Source organism: Andrographis paniculata, unplaced genomic scaffold (genome assembly GCF_009805555.1).
Source record: "Andrographis paniculata isolate CXL003 unplaced genomic scaffold, ASM980555v1 Contig5END, whole genome shotgun sequence".
Classification (NCBI taxonomy): domain Eukaryota; kingdom Viridiplantae; phylum Streptophyta; class Magnoliopsida; order Lamiales; family Acanthaceae; genus Andrographis; species Andrographis paniculata.
Genome location: NW_026137595.1, coordinates 2305661 through 2317026, shown reverse-complemented (window position 1 = coordinate 2317026; position 11366 = coordinate 2305661). Strand labels below are relative to the sequence as shown.

Here is an 11366-nt window from a genome sequence, read left to right as displayed (position 1 = left end):
CGGCCATATTCGTTGTAAACATGTGCTTCGTATTCAGTACCAACATTTAACATGATTTGAATTCACAGATTGTTCCCTTAGATCTTCCTACACACACTTAATATTCTTGTTGCTCCTTGTCACGCTGTTACGCTGTTAGGTACCCCTCTACTTGTCGTCCCAGATTCCGAGCTCGGAATCAGCAGTTCAAAAGGGAATGCTCCACCTCCACACCTGTTTCTCAGTCCTGGATCAGAGTTCCTTCTAAATATCTCCTCCTCTAATGATTTGATGTCCATGGAGAATTCGTCGAACGCCTCTAAAATCTCCGGTAACCCGCCCCAACTCGATAGGTCTTTCCTCTCTCCAATGTATTCTTCATCGGCAGCGTGCCCCGAGCCTAGATCAAGCACGGTTGCATATTGCGCTGCTTGCGTAAAACTTGGGATTGATGACAGGAAATACTCTCGAGGATTTGCAAGAAAGCTTTCGTAGTCCGGATCTTGCTCCGAGGGGACAAATTTTCTCATATATGGCGGCCGGGAAGGGATGTAGCCGGCGTAAGGATATTGTCCGAAGTTGTGTACAGCATGCTGTCCTGTTACTTTCCATATGATAGTTGTCAGAATTCCGATCAGATCGCTCTGGTTCAAGAGCTTAGGCCACCATGTTGCTTCTGCGAGATCGCCATGGCCAGTTTCGACTGCCTCACGGTACCAGGCTTGTAACTCTGTGTCATTCTGGATAAGATTTGCCTCTGGATAGTAGTAATTCACATATTTTGTCACCAGGTTTTCGATTGCAGACCATATAAGGAGGCCATCTTGCGCGTACGGGTAATCGTCGATGGAAAGTTTTAGGCCGTGGGGTTGCGTGGAGTCGGGCACTGCTATTCCCCTGTGTATATTGCGTACATATATTATGTACCAATGGAAGGGGGATTGAGTGTGGAAAGGTAAGAAACCGACCTTGCTATGAGATCTTCCGGAAGGCGTTCTAAGTCGAACCTCCAATCTTGATATGCCAAACTGCCGAGCTGCATGCAATACTGGCCTGGAGCATTGTTGGTCTCGAATATTCCATTTGCGTTTATGAGACCGACTCGTGTGACTCCATTGGTCTTCAGGAAATACCGTGTGTGAGGATGCAGCAGCTTGAAGATCGGGTGCATCACGCTTAGGTGTCGATGAGCTGCTACGACGAATGGCTCCATACAAGCATGAATCCTCATCCTGTCGAAAAAAGTTTTGAACTTAAAGGTATGAGGATGTTACTTGAATTTCGATTCTTTGCATTTTTTTAGTACCAGTGATTAACAATTCCCTGGATAGCTGCATCATTGGTGTAGGCATGCTCTTTGCGGAGTTCCCATAGCCAGTCAGTGGCGCCATCAGTCGGAGGAGTGAGGACTCTTTTACCCGAGACTTTCTCATCCGTCGCCGGAAGGCTAAGCTCGATTGCAATGGGCTTCAAAGTTCCAAATGAAGTCAAGAAGAAAATTGTTCTTGTCGCATACGTCTTGCGCGCTTCGGTTGCATTTATTTGATCCACGAAAGGGAGATAGATGTCGTGGTAGTTCAATACAAACAGCTTATCTGCATCCATCGCCTTAAAAATGTACATTCGATTACTATATGTATCGATATATCGCAAAATTACTCATTCTTTACCATACCTGTTGCACAGACATTCCTTCTAGAAAGCTTGTTATGTGTTCTTCTTTCAATGCTGATTCTTGCGGCCCGTAGATTGACGAATCAAGTTTGCTTACCGGAGGAAAAATCTGAGCAACGATTTATTCCTACTGTTAGCTGAGCTCGAACTTTAATTTTGAAACTTTGTATCATTGCTTACTCTGTTTATACTTACGTTTAGCTTCTCTATGTTTAAAGGGTTGTGGCCAGCAAGAACTCGTCGGCCAAATTCATCGTCAGGCAATCCCCACACGAACTCCTCTGGTAAGTTCTACATTGTTAAAAGTCGAAAAAGATCCATTTCTACGATGGTAGTACTAATTTTCAACGTACTGATTTACGACGCACCTGAAATGTACTTGGGAGGATTCAAGTTAAGGGATCTCTCTATTATCTCCTGAATCCCGCAAAGAATTTTCACGATTGGATTTCCATTCAAAGATTTGTCGAGCGACGCGAATTTTATTTTGGTCTTACTCCGCTCCTGTTCTTTGTTTACTTCCATTGCTAAGTAGAAGTTCTCCTTGCCAAATATTAGCGCTATGACAATCGGAATTATGTTACGGAATACTGCGTTCAACTCTCCTTTCGCCTTAAATTCCTTTTTCTGTTCTCCGTAATCTTAGTCTCTAGGGACGTACATTGGCAGCGAAGCACTTGGCGGCGTACTTGTCTGTTGCAGCATTTGAGTTTAAGGTACGGTTATTTGTTATTCAGCATCCGGAAGTTGCATTAAATGTCGATTGCTAATAGTAGCTGTTGGCGGGCGTCCTGTTCGACACCTTCTCGGGTAAGGGTAGTTTGGATTACCACCGAGAGTAGGCCTTGCTAATTCAGGTCCGTCGTCAGGCTTGCCGAGGTCATTATACACGTCGTAGTCGTATATTCTGTCGGTTGGCAGCCGTGATCCCTTCCCGTCACCTTTTAAATCGGTAAGTTCTCGCCGCCGGGGCTTGATCAGTCCCGATGGAGTCTTAGAGGGTAGATATGCCTGTTTCAAAAATAGTTATTAGTCTTTATTATCATATAAACACAATTTTATTTATGATAATTTAACAACGTAGGAATACGTATCATTAATTATTTTTTTTTAATTATTTTTTTATCAGCTTAAATTGTTATGGATATGTGTCATTAATTATTTTTCTTAACATACCGGAGTTCCCAAACATGGAGAATTCCTTCACCCTCAATTATAGACATCGCAAGAAGACTTGGGATTATGTTCTTACCTTGTCACAAAAGAAGATCCTCGCCCCCGGGCTGATCTTTTCCGGCTGCACCCATGATCGGCAAATGAATCGAACTTCTCCGACCGATGCATTCACAAGGAAGAACACTTCGTCACATTGACTCCGAACTTGGATACCTCCCAGGATGCCAAAATCGGGATCAATATCAAACTTCATCTTGTACAATCATCGCCTTCGCCTTTTCCTTCTAACCTTTTCGCTATTCGACCATTTTAGCACTACTTCTTTGCTAAGCTTTACCTTCATTGTTTCTTCACATCAACCAAAAGCTTTTCATTAAAAAACTACACGAAAACCCCGGCAAAAAAAAAATTAGGTAAAACAACAACATAAAAGAATTCACTTGTGATTAATGAAAATTGTACGAAACCTTTCATTGTATAAAAATTGTGTCACTCCCTTGTAGTGTCAAAAAATCTGCATTTAAACCTCTCTCCGTCATTAGTTAATAATGATTATTCCAACGGTATTCTAATTGTGAAGGTAATCTAGAAACTCCATAACTACAAAATCACCGTTAACTAATGATTACAACGCATAATTTGTTGGGGTGCAAACCCAAGTCCCACATCGGAAGTTGTAAAGAAAATTTTACACCTTATAAGTCCCAAGTGAACTCCACTAGTATGAGGCCTTTTGGAGAATATCCAAAAACAAATCCGTGCGGACTCAGCCCAAGGTGGACAATATCATACTAGTGTTGAGCTCCAGGTCCCAGGTTAGATCGGGTTGGTCCCGATTGAGGTGGTACCACCTACAAGGTGGGTAGGGAAGGATTGTGATAAGCCTCAAAAAATATTAAATTAAATATTTATTTTTTATTATTTATATTATATTAAAAAATTATTTTACATTCAAAAGATCATATATATGTATATATATACTTATTTATATATTATATAATTATTCCAATTCAATTTTTTTATTATTCAAATTTCAACTCAAAATTCAAATTTCCAAACAAATGTATAAATAAATAGACTATACAACACTTTACATTTCATAATCTACTCTCTCTCTCTTTCTAAACCATATACACAAATACACACGTACATTATGCATGAATTCATTACCGTAATGTCATGAGTTTAAACTTTCGACGCTTTTGAATCTTATCTGCCACATATGGTTTGTCTTATATGATTTGCTTTTTCAAACTTAGTTTGCAGGCTATTAGGTTCAACCGAAAATTTACTCAGAGCGTATTAAAAAAATAGCGACCGCAGATTTGCATATATATATTATTAAAAAAAATAAAGCATATATATTATTAAAAAAAGATAAAAAATACACACATACATTACAAATATATTAATATATATATATATCTATTTACAAAGTACATTTACATATACATGATTATATTTATCACACACATTATATACATTCTTTTATATATATATATATATATTAATATCATTATATTTTATGTTATATTACATATTATTATTATATATATAATTCATAACATGTTATCCGCTGGAGATTTTTTGAGGAAGTGCTAATATAATGATAATACTCCATCCATCCAACTAGAAAGTATACGTTATTTATATTTTAGGATTTAAATTACAAAGTAATTATTTCATTAAATACCCAATTTTTTTCCACAAATACATCTATTTTACATCACATCATTACTTTTATACCAAAAAGTAAGGACAAAAATGTCATTACACTACTTTTACTTACCCACTATAATTAAAATATTATCATTTCTTAAACTCCGTACCAAAAGTAAATGTATATTTTTTGCTTGGACGGAGTGAGTATTTGGTTGTGTTTCTAGAGTTAGTCAAAAAGGTTGAAAATTTGTATCCGAGATTTTTTTTTTTCATCCCGAAATTTTGCCCAGATATAATAAAAAAAATATTGAAGCACCATCGAAGCTCTGCCAAAATTTAGATATATTTAATTTTTTTTTAATAAAATTATAACTAATATATATCTTCGATTGTTTCTATGTTTCTACCAACTATTGTAAAGAAAAGACACCTAAACATGCCAATAAATAAATTTATTTAAAAATAATGCTAGTGATGGTGATAATAATTGTATTATTAACACACAATTAATGTGTGATTTTTTATGTACCTGAAGGTACATATTTCAATAACATTTAACCAATAACCTTGAAGATTTGTATTTTGAGAATTCAGAAAGTTCATATTTTAAAAATTCCTGATGGTGTATATTGAACATTCTGAATGTGCATATTTTGAACCTCCAATATTGTATATTGTGTACGCTGAAGCTGCATATTTTAAAATTTTCGATGACTTATTATTTATGAAAATGAGACTATTATTTGGGATGAAAAAAATGGTAAACAAGACAATTGTATTGAGACGAGAGAGTAATTATTTTACTCCTATATTTTGTAATAATATAACATTTATGAATTTTGTTCGAATTACTAATACATTTATTTTTTTGATATTTCTTCTATGAGAAAGAAATATGAATTTTGAATGTTCAATAATAAATAACACTGAAGACAATTTATGTCTCATAGGTAGTGCATCAACGCACATTATTTTTTAAATATGAAAAATATTTACCAACTTGAAGTTGGAAAAAAATTATGTTAATAGAATACGTGGTATTGCGAAATTGATTGAAAGTTTCGGAAGACCAATAATATTTCTTCCAAAAAGAATAAAACTTGATACCAAAAATGCACTTTTTGTAGAAAATCTCAAAAAAATATGTTATGTTTTAATGATATTCGCAGAAATAGATATAATATTAAGACATCAAATGAGACAAATAATGAATTTTTGTCGATTACAAAATTCATTGATGGACATAAATATATATTAAAAAATTGTTTTAATTGTCTTCTGGGTTGTATTATACAAAACTGAATTCAATTGAAACATATTTAGTAGACTAGGAGTCTACAAATTTTATGATTTGGCATGACCGATTTTGACATCGATAATATTATGATAAGAATAAATATTAAAAATACCGATGATCATACTTTGAAAAATCAAAGGATATTAAATACAAATGAGCTGAAATGTGTTGTTTGCTCAAAAGAGAAGCTAATAACTAGATCATCACCAACAAAAGTGAGAACTTTATCCCTGCATTTTTAAAACGAATTCAGGTGATATATGTGGGCCAGTAGATCCACCATGCGGATCATTCATATATTTTATGGTGTTTATTGATTCATCTACTCGATGATTGTATGTATGTTTATTATCCATCTACAATTTGAGATTTTCGAGGTTGCTTTATCAAATAATTAAATTATGAGCACAGTTTTCAGATCACCTAATAAAAGAAAATTATTCTTGATAATTCTGGTGAATATTCATCCAAGATATTCGATAGTTATTGTATGTTTATTGGGATTCATATTGAGCATCATGTGCCGTATTTACATACTCAAAATAATCTAGCTGATCACTTATAAAAAAATGCAATAATTGCAAAACCTACGTTGATGAAATCTAAACTTTCCATATCTGCTTGGGAACATGCAGTTATGCATGCAACAACATTAATAAGATTAAGACCGATAAGCTATCATAGCTATTACCCATTAGTAGCACCGCCCTAATATACAAAAATGGGCCCCAAATGAAGATTGGAAATATATATCGGGTATAAATCACTATCTATTATTAAATATTTGAACTATTAACTGGTGATTTGTTAACAACTTCATTTTCTGATTGTCAATTTGACGATTCACATTTTCCAACACTAGGGGGAGAAATGATCAATTGAAAAAAAAAAAAAAAATTACTTGGAAAGTACATGTCAATTTTTTTATCATCGTAATAGGTAAAGAGAATTAGAAGTGAAACAAATTGTGCATTTGTAGCGACTAGAAAATCAATTACCTGATTTTTTTTGTGACGCCAGTAAGGTCACCAGATCATATATAGCTACATAGAATACACCGGTGACATGGATCAGATCAATTCCATGACTTCTAACTTCAATTCAAACGTAGAATCAAGGCTATGAAATATAATAAACGAACTATCCACCCGATACCGTGTCATCCGGCTAAAATTGTGAAGGGCAAATGCAAAGCGCTAATGAATCAAATACATGTCTGAAGCGTGATAGACCTTTAGGTTCCAAAAATATAAATTCTTGAAAAAAAAAGAGGAACAAATGAAAGGGTTGAGGAATTGAATATTAATCAAAATCTTTATGAAACAAGTATTAACATTGATCAAATTTCCGAAGAAGTTAATCTCGATATAATTTCTCTTTAAGAGAATGAAGTTATTAAAAATTTAATAAATTATGTTACTACTGAAAATATTATAACTGAAAGGACATAATTATCAATAATGTTTTTGCATGTAATGTAGCATTTGACACTACAAAAAAAAAATAGTATATTTGTAACGGAATTCCGTTCCTAAAGTTCACGTAGCTAACGTAATTCCATTTCTAATTTCGTCTCTAATATCATTAGTAACGGAAAAAGTGAATTTAGGAACGAAAAAACCTCGTTATAAAATTGATAATTTCTTGTAGTGTGATTTAATGAAAAATGACAAAGATCCTGAACCTAGACCATTTAATGAATATACGAAAAAAAAAAAATTGGCCAAAATAAAAATATGTGATCCAAGTTGAATTGAATTCACTTGCAAAACGTAACGTTTTCGGATCTATTGTACAAACACTGGAAGATGTTAAGCTTGTTGACTATAAATGAGTATTTGTTTGAAAATGAGGTAAGAATAATGAGATTGATGATATAAAACAAGACTTGTAATCTAAGGTTTTTCACAAAAATATGAAATTGATTTTATTGAAACATATTCTCCAGTAATAGATGAAATAACATTTCGATATCTTGTTAGTTTGGTAATTCATGAAAATTTTTATATACGTCTAATGGACGTCGTAATTGCCTATTTATTGGCTCATTATATATTGATATCTATATGAGAATCTCTAAATGATTCAGTATGCCTAAAGCATATAAATCAAAACCAAAATAACATTATTTTATTAAAGTACAAATTTTTTTGAATGAGCTCAAGCAATCTGGTCGCATATGATATAATTATCTCAATAAATCATTATTGAAATAAGGATATGCTAATGATTTTGTTTGCCCATGTGTTTTTATAACAATAATAGGAGAAAATTTGTGATAATAGTTGTTTACGTTGATGACTCTAATGTAATTGTAACCTACAAAAATGTCAAGAAGCTATTGGGCTACAAATTGCATTTAGAAAATAGAAGTTTGATCCATCAAACTACATATACCAAAATGTATTGAAATAATTTACAATAGATAAAACACACTCATTAAGTACTCCAATAGTCATTAGAACTCTCGATTCTATTAAAGATCCCTTTAGACCGAAATAAGAGAGTGATGAAGTACTTGGTCCTGAAGTACTATATATAAGGACTATTGTTGCACTAATGTGTCTGACTAACGGTACAAGATTAGATATAGCATTTTATGTAAATTTATTAGTAAGATTTAGTACAATGCCAACACAACGACATTAGAAAGACATTAAACATATTTTTTGTTATCTCTAATGAACGATTGATATCGGTTTATTATATTCAAAGAATTCTCGACATGAATTGATTAGATATGCAGATACTGAGTATCTTTCTGACTCGCATAAAGTCAAGTCTCAAACTGAACATATATACATGAGGCATCGGATCCATTAAACAAATATTAACCACAATATCTTCAAATCATGTTGAAATAATAACAATTTATGAGACTAGTCGAAAATGTGACTAGTTGAAATCAATGACTTATCACATTTTAAAGAATTGTCCTACTATTTTATACGAAGATAATGCAACTTGTATAGCGTAACTAAAAAGATGATATATCCACTACAAAAAAATAATATATTTGTAACGGAATTCCGTCCCTAAAGTTTACGTAGCTAACGTAATTTCATTCCTAATTCCGTCTCTAATGTGATTAGTAATGGAAAAAGTAGATTTAGAGACAAAAAAGTTTTGTTACAAAAATGATTTTTTCTTGTAATGATCAAAAGAGATATAACGAAACATATTTCACCAATTTTTTTTTTTCACTCATAATCTTCAAGAAAATAGTGAAATAGATATGTTGCAGATCATATTTAATAATAATTTAACAGACTTATTGACCAAGACTTTAACATAAAAATGCGTCGATTGTGATATTTTTATAAAATATTTGGATGAGGATTTCATGTAGATTTTTTCATATCTTAACCGTTAATAAATTAAATATAAAGTTTTTGTGAAAAGGACATAACATAAGTAGAAGTCTGTATTGAAATATATCATTTTTTAATAAAATAATGTATTATTATTTAATAAAAATAATAAAATAAATATTTTAATAGTATTTTTACCATCTTCCATATTTATTTAGTTGTTTTCTAAATATTTGTGTTTACTTATGAATTTTGATTTAAAATATTAAAATTTTAATTGAAATAAATATTTGATATGATTTAAACATGTATTGTCGTAATATTTCAATGTAAAATAAATTTTAATTTAATATAATAAATAAATAAAAAATAATGTTTGATTGGACGCTTTTTTTGAAGAAAAAAAAATTAAATAATAAAACTATTTCAAAAACCTCACAAATACACACGAGAACATAATCGTCCTTCCATATGGATTAACCATTCCAATTTCTAAGATATTATTTGATCCTCGTCAACTCGACCCCACCGGATACTTCACATGATCCTCGTGACTTAAGCGCTTCAACTCGGTATCATCTTTTTTACTCCATTCGACCCAATACAATAAATAGTCTTTGTTTATCATTTTTGTCTATTCCAAAATAATAGTCTCGTTTTCATAAATAATCATATCACTATAAAACTACCCTTACATTTTCATTATTATTATTATACAATTGCCACTAATTTTTACACTAATACACTCACAAGGGCAAAAAATTCATTTACTCGTACTTTTTATCCACTATCAATATAATATCAATATTTTTTAAATCTCGTGTCAAACACAACCCATACTATACTTTTGGGACGAGAGAGTATTATTTATTTTATTATTTATTTTACTTTTTTTTTTGTCTTGTCCTCAATAGACCAAAAAAGATGTCGTCGTGCGACAATAAATCACTCTATTATTGAACCCAACTAAAATATCCTTAAAAATATCTTTAAGAAATAAGCATTTGGTTATGAGTTGAGTTTTTAGTTGAAAATTAGATTAGAAGTAATTTATTTAATTAATATTTGATTTATAATATAATATATAAAATTTTTAAAAAAATTAAAATGTGTCTTTAATTATTTTAAGAATTATATTTTAATAAAATATATACCATATGTATATTATTTTATAGAAAATAAAATTTTATAAAATAAACATAAATAAAAAATATAAATATTTATTTGTAATTGATATAAATTAATTTTAAAATAATTGAGGAGTTTTTAATATATATATTTATTTATTTATTATAAAAAGAGATGTAAATACATAATTTTAAATAAAAGAGGGTATCATGCATGTCTTTACTATCTTATCTGGAACTTATATATAAATACTTAGATACATTCAATAATAAAAATCATGTTAGATATTTAAATATTAAATATACAATTTTCCTAAATAAGCACGAACAGTATTGACATAATATTCCTTATTTATTTTTAATTAGTTCTTGTTGGGAATCCATGTAAAGTATTAATTATTAACAGTCTTTAATTGGCTGTTAGATGAACACGATAAATTATTCTCTTTATCTCAACTCGATATATTATTTTTATAATTTTCGATCGGTCACATTAAAGAGTAGTCATTTTTTTTTATTATAATAAAAGTAATTTATACATAAATATCACAAAAGTATACATATTTTTTTGTACTTTGGTAAAAATGTTAAAATTATTTTACATATTTTTACCAATAAATCAAATATCGAACCTAATTTGCAAGGTATTAGGTTGGATTAGGGTTTACCCATAGCACACTTGCGGCTACAGATTCTCGCTATATCTTATCAATCTACAGATATAGATATCTAAATAAAAGAAATAAGATATAACAAATCCAAGTGTGGATTTGATAAGATATGGCGTATCCATATCTTGCTAAGATTTAGCATATCCATGATAGAGTGTCTATATAAAGAGGAGAAGTCCTCACTTGTATTCCACTCCAGTTTTGAATCAATAATAAAACACTATTTTTCCGGGTGCATCTTATAGTGTTCTTACTTTTAGCAGGTATTGGAGTGAGGCTGCACTAGCAAGTTCTCGAGGGAGTCGAAGAATCGTTAGGCTAACGGGAAGGTGTTCGAGGAGGAACCGTCCGACCCGTTACAAGTGGTATCAATAAATAAAAAATATTATTTTTTAATTTACTAGAAAAATAAAATAGTAATTAAGTTGGGACGCAAAAAATATAATTATTCCTCAGTCCACTCCTAATG

At 31.3% G+C, this 11366-nt stretch overlaps 1 pseudogene; it reads right to left on the bottom strand.

Annotated features, from left to right (window-relative positions):
* Nucleotides 1-119: 119 nt before the first annotated feature.
* Nucleotides 120-3172, bottom strand: LOC127259154 (linoleate 13S-lipoxygenase 3-1, chloroplastic-like; annotated as a pseudogene).
* Between the last annotated feature and the right edge of the window lie 8194 nt (nucleotides 3173-11366).